General features: G+C 36.4%; 1 protein-coding gene across 2 annotated transcripts in view; it reads right to left on the minus strand.

Moving 5' to 3' along the window:
* shank3a (SH3 and multiple ankyrin repeat domains 3a) overlaps positions 1-15789 on the minus strand; it is a 197664-nt gene that overhangs the window by 150396 nt on the left and 31479 nt on the right. Inside the window, exon 1 of one of the 2 annotated variants that reach the window (XM_041998108.1) lies at positions 346-592. The exons of the other annotated variant lie outside the window; for it this stretch is intronic. The gene's annotated coding sequence lies outside the window, so the exon portion shown is untranslated. Of the gene's footprint in view, positions 1-345; positions 593-15789 lie in introns of those variants that run through there. 2 annotated transcript variants of the gene reach the window in all.

Below are 15789 nucleotides of genomic sequence, written 5' to 3' on the forward strand. Positions count from 1 at the left end.
TTGAATGAAGGTCTTGGTGCTTTTCCATAAAAAGTTACTAGACTGGCCAAGTGACATTTGTGGACCAAATTTGACATGCCAAAAGTTTCATCTTCCTGCAGTCACATTAACAGGCATGCAAATCTAAGGAGTTGTTGAGGCACATACTTTGCTTGTCCAAGGGATTCAACAGATTGTGTCATACAATTAGGATTAATTAAATGCAGGCACTGGCAACTTTTGGGTTCAAATTTTATTTCACCAAACAGAAAGATTGAGCACGTCCACTTAAAATGAAGCGTCAGGAGCAAGTAGCAATTAATAAACCTTCTTCAAGCAAGTTAGCCATAATTTAAAAATGTTTACCTTGAATATTTTGCACATTCTCTCTACGCGTGGGTTCTTCAGGTACTCAGGGTACTCTGGCTTCCACCCACCATCCAATGACATGCATGTTAGTTTAAATGGTCACTATAAATTCTCCCCAGGAGTGAGTGTAACACTCACTGCTGAGCCTGGTGACCTGTCCAAGATTCACCCTGCCTCTCGCCTTGTAGCTGCTGGGATAGGCTCCAGCCCCACCCATGACACTGCACTGGAATAAGCGGGTTTAGAAAATGGGTGGATGTGCGCCTTATTTGTATTCAATGGCTTATTTATTAAACAGTTTATTAACCTGAGCTGGACTTGCCCAGTGTTGAATTTATTTATTTATTTATTTATTTTGTTTGTTTTTCTAAGAACACTTAATTTTTAGTTATAGCGCAGAGTTTATTGCTCTTACTGGGGGAAAAAAAAAAAAAAAAAAAACTTTTAATTGGATTCTAGTTTCCTGCAAAGCTGCATAGACGGCAATAAATGACACTCATTTTCTTTTCTTTCTATTCCATGTTTTTGTTTATGTGTTGGTCAAAATACAGAGTGATAATAACAAAATCCCACTTTGTTTTGTTTATGTTTTTTTTTTTTACATCAAATTCACATATCATCCAACATGGTAGACTACATAGACTACTATACTGGTACTGCTACTGGTAGACTACTATAATCAGGTGGGCTGTCAAACAAATAGCAGATAAAATCACTGTTTTGAGTCGAGCTTCATTTATGGCCTCTGCTCTCACATTTAGAGTGAACAGCAGCAGAGATGGTTGATCCAGTTGAAGTAACACAAGGTTTTGCAAGGTAACAACTACTGCTGCTAAATGAAAGAAACCAATACAGGGCCTTTGAAATACTACCTGATCATCAGGCATAAATATCCATCCTATCCATTTCTTGCTGCTTATCTGGGGTCGGCTTAGGGCAGCTGCATAAGCAAAGAAGCCTAGACTTCCCTTTCCATGGCCACATCTCCCAGCTCAGATCCCGAGGTGTTCATGGGCCAACCGGGCGATTTAGTCTCTCCAGTGCATCCTGGGTCTTCCCCAGAGTCTCCTTCTAGATGGACATGCCCAGAAGACCTGCTCAGAGATGGGTCCAGGATGCATCCTGATCAGATGCTTGTGCTACCACATCTGGTTCCTCTGGATTTGGAGGAGCAACGGTTCTACTCTGAGCGCCTCCCAGATGACCGAGCTTGTTATCCTATCTCTAAGAATCTCTAATGCCATCCAGTCAAGGAAACTCACTTTGGCCGCCTGTATTCATGATCTTGTTCATTCAGTCACATACTGTGTTTTTCCCTTGGGTCACAGCTCGTTAATCATTTTAATTAAGTCATGCTATAGAAAGATCAGCACTGACGTATCAACTTGCTTTAGGTACTGGCTTCATTCATGCTGTCAGATTATTTGATCTCAGAAGGAACTGCTTATTATTGTCATCAAGTGCATGACCCCCACGAAGTGTGTCAGACAAATACTTGTGGGCTTATGCTTGAATACTGTAAGTCTGGGATACCAAGTGAACAAGTGAGCTCCCCATACAATAAAAATGTGCTGTAAAACATTTGTGGCAGGTCTGTAAATTATTAAACATGATCTGAAGTTAGTGCTGTGTTTCACTGAGTTCTCCGATGCCATCCTTGTTAAAGCTGACCCGACAGCCCCAAAACACCATCTTCTTATTAGGTAGAATTTAAAGCAAACACTTGAATGAAAAGTGATGAAAGCGAGGAGCTGCTAAACAATATGTGTGTGACAGAGCTGATGCACACATGCATTTACAGTGTTTTTACTGTTAGCATCTCCAACTTTGTTTTAATAATAAAGAAATAAAGAAATATTATTATTATTATTATTATTATTATTACTATTGTTATTATTGAATAATGAAATTATAAACAAAAACTTTTGAAAACATAACTGCAACCAATAATATAATAATACATAAATATATTTTTTAGTTTTTGTTGTTTGTTTAGATGTGATATTGTGGTCAAGCTAGAAAAGTCCTGTCATTAAACAGTAGGGTTAGGTATTGTTACTAATTTCCTGAATTGATTCGATTCAATTCACAACAACCTATTTTGATTTGATTTTGATTATATCCAATTTGATTCGACATCTATTCAGTTACAGTTAATTATGTCATTATGTAACCATAACAATACAGTGTTTCTCCAGATTCAGAGCCAGAAATGCTGTGATGGAGACAAAAAAAAAAAAAAAAAAAATCACAGGACAAAAAAAAGTTAAACATTTTAAATGTCCTCATTAAACGTTACATTCTGTGGAGTCGCTCTAAATATTTTTAAAGTTCACATCTCAAATAACCTGTTGATGTTAATAAAATCTACAAAGAATACTGGATCCATTTTAAGCCATAATATGACTCATAGATATTTTCAATGACTGTAGATTAAGAGCAACCTCCGCCTGTAAAATGTGAAGCCTATGTGGAAGTGCAAAAAAATTGCAGTTCACCCCTCATCCGCTAGTGGCTGGCTCCAAAACACAGCAAATCCCCATTGACTCCCATGTTAAAAAGACCAACTTCACAGCAGAAATAAACATGTTTAAAGCCTGGAACAAAAATCCATTTTAGGATTAATAGGTCAAGTTTACCTTCATGACAACTGTGAGTGGGTGATTTTTTTCTAGCTCATCCTTTTGGATGTTATTTAATCTTGAAATCTTGGCATAATTGGAGGCGTGTCCTTTTGACTGACAGGTATCCAATATCTGCGGAAAGAAGGGCGAGTGCAGCACAACCACGGTTTTTAGTTGGCTAGCAGCGTGCCTTAGCTTTAACCAGCCTACCTCCGTTAGCTGGTTAACTACTGTTAGCTCCGGGTTAGCTCTTAGCTACAGGTAGCTCAGAGTTTGATGGTTGGCTATCATCTACCCCCATCTTCACAGTCCCCCTCTCAGCTTGACCTCTCTGCCCAATTTGAATTTTCCGGGACTAATGACACGTGTGACCCTACCAAGATGGCGACGGTGGGCCCAACGAGCTTCACTTTTGCGCTTCAGAAACCTACGGGTGACGTAACGGAGGTTCCGTCCATCTTTTATATACAGTCTATGCGGGAGGACGCCATGGGGGCGCGCAAGATGGCGGCTGACGAGTAGACGCGATTCCCAACTTTCCTCAAACATTCACAAAGAAAAGCATCTAAAACAGCTTTTACAACAGTTGTAATGTCAACTAACTTACTCTCGAAGCGGAAAAGTGAACTTACTCCTGCTGTTTCACCGAAAAAATCTTCCTGTGCAAAGAAAGGGAAAATGGAGAAAGAGACGGCAGACAACATCGTAGCGGCGCTAAAGTCCGCCATTGAGGAACAAGGATGTAGTATTGGAAGATCTATTGAGGAACTGAAAGCATCCATCAACTTTTTGGCAGCTGATGTTCAGGATATCAAAGGTACGCTGCAAATCACTGTTGAAAGAGTTAACAAGACGGAAGAGAAGATACTGGGCTTAGAAAACAAAGTTCAGGAGCTAGCAAGATACAAACGGAGGTGGAATTTACGACTGCGCGGGCTTCCAGAGACGGAGGGAGAAGATGTGAGAGCGCGGCTGATTGAAATCTGTCAGAATGTGGTTCCTCAGTACAAAGACAGGTTTCTGGATGTGATTGACTCCGTCCACAGGCTTGGAAGGAAGACCTCAAATCAAATGTTCCCTCGCGATGTCATTCTGCAGTTCTCGATGAGGCATTTCAGAGACGCCGTGTGGAAACAATCCAAAAACGCGGAGTATTTGAAGCAGAGGAAGATCCGCTTCAAAGAAGATCTCACTCCGGAAGATCGGGAGCTGCGCAAAAGGTTGTGGCCTCAGATAATGAAGGCCCGTGAGGAAAAGAAGATCGCCTTCTTTGTTGGAGGAAAAGCCTTTGTTGACAACAAAGAGATCCATTGAAATCATCATTGAAAGTTTGCAACTTGACCTTAGAATCTGGGCTGCTTTAGCTCACTGCAGCAGGTTAATGTGGTCTGACGGATAGACCCTCGGCTGCAACATGGTGAGGTGTGTCTTTCAATCCGACTTGCATGGTTTTGTGACTTGGAGTTGCACATCCTGTTATGGTGCTAATAATTTGCTTTATTTACGAGGAAAGTTTGGTTGTTTAATAACTGCTAGTTTTCTCAGGCAGTAGATTACTATTTGGTTTATCATTTCAGTTCTAAGATTTCTTTCTGTTAATGCTCGGGGCTTAAGAGACATCACAAAGCGGAAAGCTTTATTTCTTTATGCAAAAAACTTTGATGCAGACTTCTGTTTTATTCAAGAAAGTCACTCGGTGGAAACTGACTACAACTTCTGGAAATCGCAATGGGGAGAAGATCTTTGGATGTCACATGGGAATCAATATTCAGGAGGTACAATGACCCTTAAAAAAAATTTTCAAGGAAAGATTACTTCAGTTCTTGCTGATAAAAATGGACACTTTATTCTTTTGACTGTTTGTTTGTCAAACCAAATGTATCTAGTGGGAAATGTGTATGGGTATAACAATGACAAGGAAAATAAGGAGCTGCTAATTGTCCTAAGTTCACATATTAGGTCTACGATTAAGAGATTTGGTGATGTCAAAATTGTTCTGGGGGGTGATTTTAATGTCACCACGAATGATGAGATTGATCGATTCCCTAGTAGGAAGAAGGAAAATAGCTTTTTGCTTGACTTTATGTCTGTAAATGGGTTGACAGATGCATGGAGGTTAAGTAATCCTAACTGTATAGAATATACGTGGAGCAACAAATCCGGTACCTTTCGATCAAGAATCGACTTCTGGTTGGTCTCAGATTCCATCTTAAGTCTACCATACAATGCTGAAATCATCCCTAGCCCTCTAACTGATCATAAAGCTATAACTCTTGATTTAAACTTATCATCATATTGTCTGACAAAAAAACTAACCCCTGGCTATTGGAAATTAAATAATCAGCTCTTATGTAACGAAACATTAAAAGTTAATATAAAGGAACTAATAGCAGAATACTGGAATTTGGCAAAGAATGAAGAATCTTATAGTAAATATTGGGAGCTCCTAAAATTTGAGTTGCAAAAACTGTTGAGAAGAGCTGGTGCCACTCTTAAAAGAGAAGGAAAAAAAGAGGAACACATTCTGACTACAGAGCTAATTGCTCTGTCTTCAATTTCACCTGAAAATTTGTCAGAGGAGCAGAAAATACACCTAAACTCCTTGCAACTGAAACTAGACCAACTATATATAAACAAAGCCAAGGGTGCTTTTGTGCGGTCAAGGGCTAAGTGGATAGAAAAGGGCGAACAGAATTCCAGTTACTTCTTCAAATTAGAAAAACATAGACAAACTAGGAATGGATTAAACAAACTGTGTATTGATGGAAAGATGATAGATGATCCAAGAGAAATAGCTACAATATGTGAAAGCTATTTCAAATCTGTGTATGATTCCACACTATCTTACAATGACCTACAGCACTTCTTTGCCGCTATGAGTGATGTACATGTTATTAGTGAAGGAGATAAACTGATGTGCGACAGTCCAATATCTTTGAAAGAGGTGAAGAGAGCAATAAATAAACTCAAATTAAATAAATCTCCGGGGACCGATGGTTTATCCTCTGAATTTTATAAGCAGTTCTCAGAGGAATTAGCTCCTTTTCTCTTAAAGGTTTTTGGTGAAAGTATTGAAAGTGGGTTATTACCTCCCTCCTTATGTCAAGGCTTAATTACTTTAATTCCAAAACCACATAAAGACAGTACAATATTAGATAATTGGCGTCCGGTCTCTCTTTTAAATAATGACTATAAAATCTTTGCAATATGTTTAGCCGAAAAACTTAAGTCAGTCCTTCATTATATTATAGATGAGTCCCAGAATGGCTTCATGTCTAACAGGTATATAATTGACAATATTAGATTGGTACTTGATTTACTAGATTACTCAGATTTAATAGAGGATGACAGCTTTATATTGTTCTTAGACTTTCAAAAAGCATTTGATTCAATTGAACACGAGTTTATGTATGCAGCACTTGCTCTTTTTGGTTTTGGGGAACAGTTCATAAAATCAATAAAAACTCTTTACGCATCTGGTAACAGCTCAATTAAGCTGCCACATGGTACTACAAAAAGATTTGAGTTAAAAAGAGGAATACGTCAGGGTTGTCCGGTCTCTCCATATCTTTTCTTACTCCCAATGCAAATATTGGCCACTTGTATTAATAACAGTGATCTAAAAGGCATCTCTGTAGCAGGGAGGGTTATTACTCTCAGCCAACTAGCAGATGACACTACCCTTTTCTTGCAAAACAGTTCCCAAGTGAAAGTTGCTATAAGAATTTTGAATATGTTTTCCAAAGCTTCTGGTCTGAAACTGAATTTATCCAAATGTGAGTTGTTCCCTATAAAACCAAGCAGTCAATTAGACATTGAAGGAATTCCTGTAAGATCTAAAGTTAAATACCTAGGAGTTAATATTGTCAAAGATGAACATTTGAGAATTAGTGATAACTTTACCCCTCTAATTTCTACTATTAAACAAAGGTTTGATATGTGGATCCAGAGAGATCTCAGTATAACCGGCCGCATCCTACTTTCCAAAGCGGAAGGCCTATCTAGGCTTGTGTATGCCAGCTCTGCTTTAGATGTCCCCAAAGATGTATGCAATACTATTGACAAAGCCCTATTTAATTTCATTTGGAAAAGAAAAGTCCATCAAATTCGCAAAAGTGTGATGACTAACAAATTAAACTCTGGTGGTTTTAATGCTTTAGACTTTTATACTTTACATTCCTCTTTTAAAATAAAGTGGATTAAAAGATACTTGTTAAATCCAAAGTCTTTATGGACATTTATCTCGCACCATGTTTTTGAAGCTTTAGGAGGTCTTCATTTTCTAATAAGATGCAATTACAATATAGACAAAATACCCATCAAATTGTCTAATTTTCACAGGCAGATGCTTCTATCATGGTCCTTAGTCTACAAGCATAACTTTACCCCACATACGTATTACATCTGGAACAATCAGGACATATGCTATAAGCACAAAACACTATATTTGAAAACATGGGTGGAAAATGGTATTCTGCTTGTTAATCAGTTACTCAATAAGGATGGTCATCTATTTACATATTATGAGTTTCTTAAACACTTCAATTTTCCTGTTACTCCCAGAGAATTTGCTATTGTTATTGGTGCCATTCCCTCTGGTGGCAAACTTCTTGTCTCATCTTCACCCAGAACTGCTCCTCCCAAGATCTTGCCAGATATATTTATTGGAAACTCTGAGCACTTTCTTAGTACAAAAACTAATAACAAATGTATAAGAGAACTAATTCAAAGAGATCTGAGCTGTAAACCAGCATCTGTTTTTGTTTGGAATAATGAGTTTTCTGATATAAACTGGAAAAAGGTCTGGTCATTACCAAGAAAATATTTTATTACCAACAAAGTGCGAGAAGTGTCTCTGAAAATTCTCCACAGATGTTATCCTGTTAATGTTTATCTAGCAAGATTTCATAAAAATGTGGAGCATTTCTGTTCCTTCTGTCATAAAGCAGATGAGACAATATGTCATTTGTTTTGGGATTGTCCTTTTTCCCAAATTTTCTGGAATGATATTAATCTGTACCTCAACAGAAAATTGGAGTATCAAATTAACCTGAAGCTTGAATACATATTATTTGGCTGTTTTAATGATCACCTCCCCAACAAAATTCGATTTGTTTTAAATCTCTTCATCCTAATAGCTAAATTTCATATACACTGTAGCAAATTTGCAAAGCAAAAACCAAGTATGTCAGTTTTTCTATGTTATATCAACATATACATGAAATCCTTAAAATGTTGTACGAATCCAAAAGCTGTGAAAACCCAAGCGATTTGGGATATTGCCCCTGAGCTTGTGTTGTAAGATTTGTTGTCATTTGTACTTGTGTTGTAAATACAGTTCAATAAAACTTGAGAAAAAAAAAAAAAAAAAAAAATACAGTCTATGCGGTAGATTCAGCTTGACCAGCTGTGTGTGTTGCCGTGACGCGTGCACTCTGTGTTCTGACCTGTGTGTACGTACACATGTCTGTGTGTGTGTGTGCTGACTGCCATGGACACAAAGAGCAGGCGCAGCTATGACATACCGTCAAGTAAATTAGATAAATAGCATCAGACTGTTTACTTTTTGATTAAAGGACAAAGTGGAAATCTGTCCTAGAGGAAATTGACTTTAATAGAATAGAATAGAAATACTTTATTTTTATTACTTTATTAATCCCTTTGGAGAGTCCTCAGGGAAATTTGGGTAAATATGGGTTTAATATGGGTTTAAATGACCATATCGGATTTATTTTAAACTACGTGCATGGTGACATCACTTCCTGTTGTTGAATGTGACTGCGCCTATTAGCATTAGCTGCTAATATGAGTGCCTGCGGTCTTAGCGTTAGCTGCTAATGTGAGCGGTAATACGCTGCAAAGGCTTTATAGGTGAATGTAATCCACACTGGTGAATGAAAACATCTGAACTTGACATCATCTCGGCAAGAAAAGCTGATTTTGGTTGGAGGAAACAAACGAAACCAGTTGTGTGTATTTATGCTAAGTCACACGAGAGTAGGGTCATGGTACATCAAACGAAGACATTTTAAAAAATCTCCAAGTTTTACTAATTGATATTGGATTTATTTCAGTTGAATAGATTAAAATCGATAAATCGATTTTTTTTAACCCAGCCCTACTTAACAGTCACATGACTTTGTTAGCGTGACATGAATTAGCTATTCCTTCACCATCTAGCGGTCAAATGTTGTTGCTGCAAAAGAAAATATTTCCTTGTTTGTGTGCGACATTTCTACATGGTCTCTTCACAGGAAATAAAACAGAATAAACCCGTAATTATGCTTCTATAAAACAGACATCTGAATGATACTAAGGCCTAGACGGTTCTAATATTAAGCTCTGGAAATACAAGCAAAGCAAGAGCTATTTGAGTTTAACAGTATTGCGTGATTGAAGAAAAACACAAGTGACAGAAAAACAAACGGGGTAGAGAGTTTTTACAATTTGTTCTAAATTTAGTTAAGTTGCAGCATATCTCCTTGGATTTCCTGAGATGATAGGCTTAGCCAAAATAGTACCTCATTATTTCAAAATATCCTCCTGCAGGGTAATTTTTAGATAAAATAGTTAAAACCCTGCTGCTATCCTTCTGTTAGAAAATATGGAGAAAATACTTAATCTCACAACAGAAAGCACTATGTAAATTTTTAAGCTGGTGTTCACTTTTAGTTGCAGAAGTCATAAATATTAATAAGCATATTAGGTGTACTAAATAAACCAATTTGCAAAGTTCTATGAAAATTTGGACTTAAGTTATTCAATTTCACAATTATGCATTTTCATGTCTTTAAAAACTGTGGGTTGCATGTTCCACCAACACCATATTACAGAGGCTTGCATGTAAGTACTCTGCCACTGCTGGACTACGTAATCCTATTAACCCTAAGGTAAGAGCATAACAGGTTGCCGTCATACATTAAAGGATTTAGAAGGCAACTATCTTATGTGACTTTGGTCCGTCCCAACTTTAGGATGCAGAAATATGATGACAACCTTTGTATTTCAGCTCAATTTGATTATTTTGTCATGTAATTTTTGTGCACTTGCAAAACCAGACAAAATAGTTTCAGTACCTCAGTACCACACATTCAAGTTTAAAACCATTTGAAGGTTTTTAAATGCCTTATGTATTATTATGAGTGTTCAGAATTTAATAACTAACTATTTAAAACAGCCATTTCAAAATGGCTGATATCAAGAAGAGTATGTAAAATAAGCCTTGAGTGACAACACATAAAAGTTATTGCTGGGAAAGTGGCAAGGGACCTTAGATGGCTTGCCAATAAGTAATAATTATTTCCCTAGATAGCTGGGGAAAGGCTATGTGGGGATTTCATCCTACTTGCATCATACAAGGATAAACACTGTAGGCAAGAGCACTTGAAAAGCTCTTCATACAGGAAAACAGTTATGCATTATAAGAGAAAAAGATAAGGAATAAGGATTTGAGCAATGACTTACTGTTTTGGTAAGAAATAAAAATACTATAATAATATTATTATTTGTTTAAATGGAATAAAAAACATTTCAATAATATGTTGTAGAAAAACAAATATAGGAAAGATGATAAGGAAGTGATTACTTTTGCAAGTCGCAACAAGAAAAATCCACAGAAAAGTCTACATACCAAGAGCCAGCACATCAGACAAGTTTTGTTTCCCCACATGTGCAGTGCACATGCTAAGGATACTTATTATTTAGACATCCCACATCAACAAACTCAAACATTATATAATCTTCACAGGATGCTTCTTTCCAAGCATAAGAGTGAAATGTCTTTCTTATTTTATGTTTATACCCAGATTTTCAATTATTATTGTTACATTAGAAATGTCTAACTAAATTGACTTTTCCTCTCTATCTTATATTAATGTCCACGTCAGCAACTGTGCTGCATTTTGTTCATTCTGCCACTTACTGAACAGATTGCGATCAAGTAGTTAAATGCCACATTTTCTTGTCATTAGATCCAACTAAGCATCAGTATTACGATCATTACTGTACAAAGTCTCTGTGCTAGAAACAAAGCGAGGTGAAGATGAAGCCATTAAAGTTTGTCCTAGAGTTTTCCCAGCAGGTGCTGTTTTAAAAAAAAATGCTAAAAGGGACTGAAAAAAGTATTTAGTTTGTTACAAGAACAAACCCATGCTTGAGCATGCATTGATTCAGTTTGTGTGTATTTAGGGGGCAGAATCAACAAGACATACGGGTATGCTATATGACTAATAAAGCATCTAATAAAATAAAGTACAAGTAATTGACACTGGTTCAAGTGTTTATTAAATAGGTGTACCTTGAATCTGCTCTGAAACATGACATTGGCTTATCTAGGGCTAAATATCCATAACCTTATCCTTTTACCTTGTAATTAGATAGTAACAAAATTTAAATGCATATCTTCTGGTAAAGGTAATGTAGTTTGATAATGTCTTCCAAAAGGTTATTCTAAAATACATGAGAAATTCATAGGTTAAAACTGTAGTCCATATTCTCTGTCCATCTCCCAATTCCTGGTAACATTAAGAGAGTGGACTAGAATTATAAGAAGGCTAGCTCCTATGCTTCAGCTAACAACTACTGCCTCTTTTCTCCTTAGCTCAGATCTCTTTCACCCCACCCCCTTCCACCCCATCTATTGCGTTCCAGTCCAGCAAAAACAAAGTGAATAATTCATGACTATACAGAGCAGTGTTTTCATGGATCCAGTGCAATGTATGTGTCTGTAACATCTGCTTTAAAAGTCACTCCCATATAGTTATACATGAGGATATTAACAACCCTCACTTAAATACAATGCAAGGCGTCAGCCAGTCCTCCCTGCTCACCTTTAAGGCATCCACACTGAAAAAAACAGAGCCAGGTGCAGAAGGAGGGGGGAAGATAAAGGTAAGCAGCTGGCTGAAGTAGCATGAAGCAAAGAGTCAGAGAATGTGGTTGAAACAGTCACCGAGCCAAGAAACAGGGGGAGAGGAAAGGAGCCTGGAAGAGAATGGGAAGTTAGTAGAGGGGCAAACATTAAAAGGAGGTGGGAGAGAGGGAGGAGGAGATTACATACAGTCAGCACTGGCAAACCAGCCATACAGCCCATGGCCTGGAGTAAATGTGATAACTGTTCATAGACCACATCACAGTCTGCTTCACGCTTCTCTACACCTGGTAAAGCAAATGTCATGGCCACTCACAAACTGCAGTCACCTAGGGCCATATTTATTCACACACAAACATGCAAACACTTCATCTCTCTAAAACCACAACACATTTTCTTCAGATTTATTTATTCTGTCTTCTGCTCTTACAACAGAATATCACTTTCCTGCAAAGTAAATTTGAATGAAGGCTATTTGCTCTCAAGCCTGAGAGGCATCAAGCAGAGAGATAATGTGCTTTTAGCTCTTTATTTGTGCTCTGCACTAACAGCGAGTTAGAAATATTTTGAAATGTATAATGCTTATTTTTTCAGTTCAGATAATATCAGAAGATCATGCAGATTTATTTTTTATTTTATTTGAATAAATATGAGTTAAGATAATTATAGTAGATTATAGTAGATTTTCTCTATAGTAGATTTTTTTCTCTTATTCTCTCTTTAAATTAAAATATTTAATTACTGGAATCTATAGTATTTTGTGTTAAACATACTCAAATTACAATTTCCATGTATATCCTGCTGATTTGTATTTGTTTAATTTTTCCTAAACTCTTTGGTGAAATCTGCCTGAGCAGCAGAGCATTAATGATTTAAGTAAACCTGTCAAAACAGAAATTTTTTTTTTTTTTTTTTTTTTTTTTTAGCTCTGAGCTCTTGGATAACAACAGAATTAACTTACTGACTAGACTGTACAAGATGTCAGATAATACTGACAGTGACCTTTTTGTTTGAACTGGATGAGCTGTTGGGTACGATAGGGTCAGTAATATGGCTAATGATGATATTGTAAAAAAATCCCAAAGCTCCAGGCTGCAACCATTTTGCCAAGATTAAGTGTAAAAACATTTTTATAAGGAAGCACACCACTGATACCTGTAAATAGTTATTAAGTTGGGGTTTTTTCCACTTTTAAACACATATTTTAAGCATCAGCAATAAGGAGGGCGAATTGCTATAAGATGTGTATTTTTTGTATTTTTCCTTTTTTTTTCTTTTTTTTTTTTTTTTTTAATGGACCTACGGTGGTCTTTCATACAGTGAAATGAAAGGAATAAATTAAATAAGAGTGCCTTTTGCCATTTACAGTGGTGAAACTGCCTTCATCATTAAAATGCAGGGTGGGAAATGTTGAGTGAGTGGGTTGTCATGTACCTGTGCATACTGTCCCTCACTCTTTACACAGTCCTTTGGACAATTGGTTCATTTTGAAAAGAAAAGCTCGTTCAGACCCCTCTGTTACACAACAGTCTCACATTTCTAACTAATGAAGTGAGAGAAGGAATCAGCAGGTGATCTCTCTTTATAAAAGGCAATGACCTATTTTCCAGGACATGAAAGACTTGCACAGTTGATATGCAAAAAATATTGTTAAAAAATGAATGTAATGTCTTCCATTTGCCACTCCATATTGCTTAATATTTCTTTTAGAACTAGTTTGCTGGTTTTATCATAAACTAAACACAAATAACTCATAAAACACAACAAGAAGAACAGATGTGCTGACAGACCTGTAGCTCACCCTCAAGCCGTTTTTTAAGGTCCTTGCTTGAAACAATGGAATTCGTGTAATTCTCATAATGCATGCAGTTCCGTGGACCTCACATAACTAACTGAAGTCAATATGTTGCTCAACACATTTATTTCTGTTTTTGTTTAACTGCATCACTGAAAAGTAACATAGTTAAATGACATTGAGTGAAAGTGATGTAGCGGAAAGAAATGCCACATTTTACTTTTACTTAAAGGGACAAAGTCGATATTAATCGATTAATTTATTTAGTATCAGTGTTTAAAAATAATTTAAACTTGATGTTTTTCTTTTCTGTAAAAAATACATGCATCTCTGTAATATTTTTCCTTCAAAATGAAGGAAGGAAAGAAATAAAACAGGAAAAAAACTCTTTTCTCTGTGTGGCCATTGGGCTTTTAAATAAGGTTAGATGACTTTTTGTTTAATTTGTTTATTCATTTTATTAGTGTTGACTGTTTATTGTTTTGTTGTTATCTGGTTGTCATTTGCTGCTGGCTGCAAAACGAATTGCCCTACTGAGGACAATAAAGCTGACCTTGAACCTTTAAAGTAGAAGACTCCAAAAAAAAAAAAAAAAAAAAAAAAAAAAAGATTTCTGTAAACTGTCACTTTATTGATAAATGGTAAACTTGAAAATAGAAAGTGCCATGTTAAAACTGACTTAAGCAATGTTATAAAATCTCTAGTTACCCGAGAGCCCTGAATTAATTTATTCTAACATACATCACAATTTTCAAACTCGCAATAAAGTGAAAAGCAAAAGGTACACATACATTTTTTAGGGGGGAAACAGTTATTTAAATTTAAATGGTTTTGGACCAGAACATACAGCACCCCACTCTAACTGTTTAAGCCATTGATTTCTTTTCGACTTTAGTTTTTGCCATTTAAAGGATTGATTTTTCTCAATCTTGATGGAGCTTCTCATAGACCTCTCAGCTTCTCAGATCATATAAGAAGCAATGCATTTATTTAAGTTTGTCTTAGTGGATGTTTTTGCAACAGTGGTTTCTTTCAAATCGAGTGTCAACAGACACAAATGCACCATCTCCGTGTCACTTACTGACACGCGTACACAGTACACACAAACTGACAGCAAGCTCACATGGATTAGCAACTCAGTGTAAACAAAACCCTGCCTGACCCATCCAGAGCTGCAGGGCCACATGCAGAGGCCCCAAGTGGAAAATTAGCCATGCGGCAAAAGCTTTTGCAATCAATATTCTACAGTAGCTGCACCACATCCCAAAGCTGCTGTCTCTATCCAGTTTGCGTGGACTGTAACAGTAAGCAGATGTGCTCCTCTTCATTTCTGTCTCTCACATCAACATACACAGCTGACATATACAAAATCCACAATGATATTCCTGAGCACATGATAATCACAATCTTATGCCATTTATAAGATGGAATATCAATAATTCTTTTGATTTAGTCAGCAAGGCTGAAATCCTGTTTGCCAAGCTATTTTATATGGCTTTTAAACAGCCCCTTTAATCAGAATAGGAACTTTGATGTTCTAAAACATATATTCCACCTCTTTTTTGCTTGTAATCCAAAATATACATTAAAATGTACTTCAATATCTATTCTCATTATAAAAAAAGAAAAGATTTTGCCTGAAGAAATATTTCAAACATTTCCTTGCACATGTGTAAAAGGTAATGTAACATTAATCCAATTATCATGTAACATCTGACAATTATGCACAAGACATAAACTAGAAAAAACAAATGCAAATAAGTTTATTGTGATAAATTAATGTTTTTTGTGTACCTTCCCAATACTTCTGATAAAAGAAAAATCAATCATGGAAGTTATTTAATAATGATACTATCTCTATGAAAACTTTGGTAGAATCTGTATATTTAAGGATGCAGAAAAAATAGAATGCATTTCCACACAGCATTTTTATTTGTTTCTACTCATCTTTGCTGTAAAGCTTTCTTGTGCTGTTACAAACTTCTTTTTATTTCTGTTTATTAACTGTATGAAAGAAGAAAGGTGCACTTGTAAGGTATATGTTGATCTAAGTGCTTCTAGGAATTCTGATGGCGTGACTGTGGATTCTTTAGTGCAACCTCCCAATTATTATTCAACTGGGCTCCCCAGAGAAAATTTCATAAACCCTGCCA

This window comes from Melanotaenia boesemani, chromosome 10 (assembly GCF_017639745.1).
Source record: "Melanotaenia boesemani isolate fMelBoe1 chromosome 10, fMelBoe1.pri, whole genome shotgun sequence".
NCBI classification, from domain to species: domain Eukaryota; kingdom Metazoa; phylum Chordata; class Actinopteri; order Atheriniformes; family Melanotaeniidae; genus Melanotaenia; species Melanotaenia boesemani.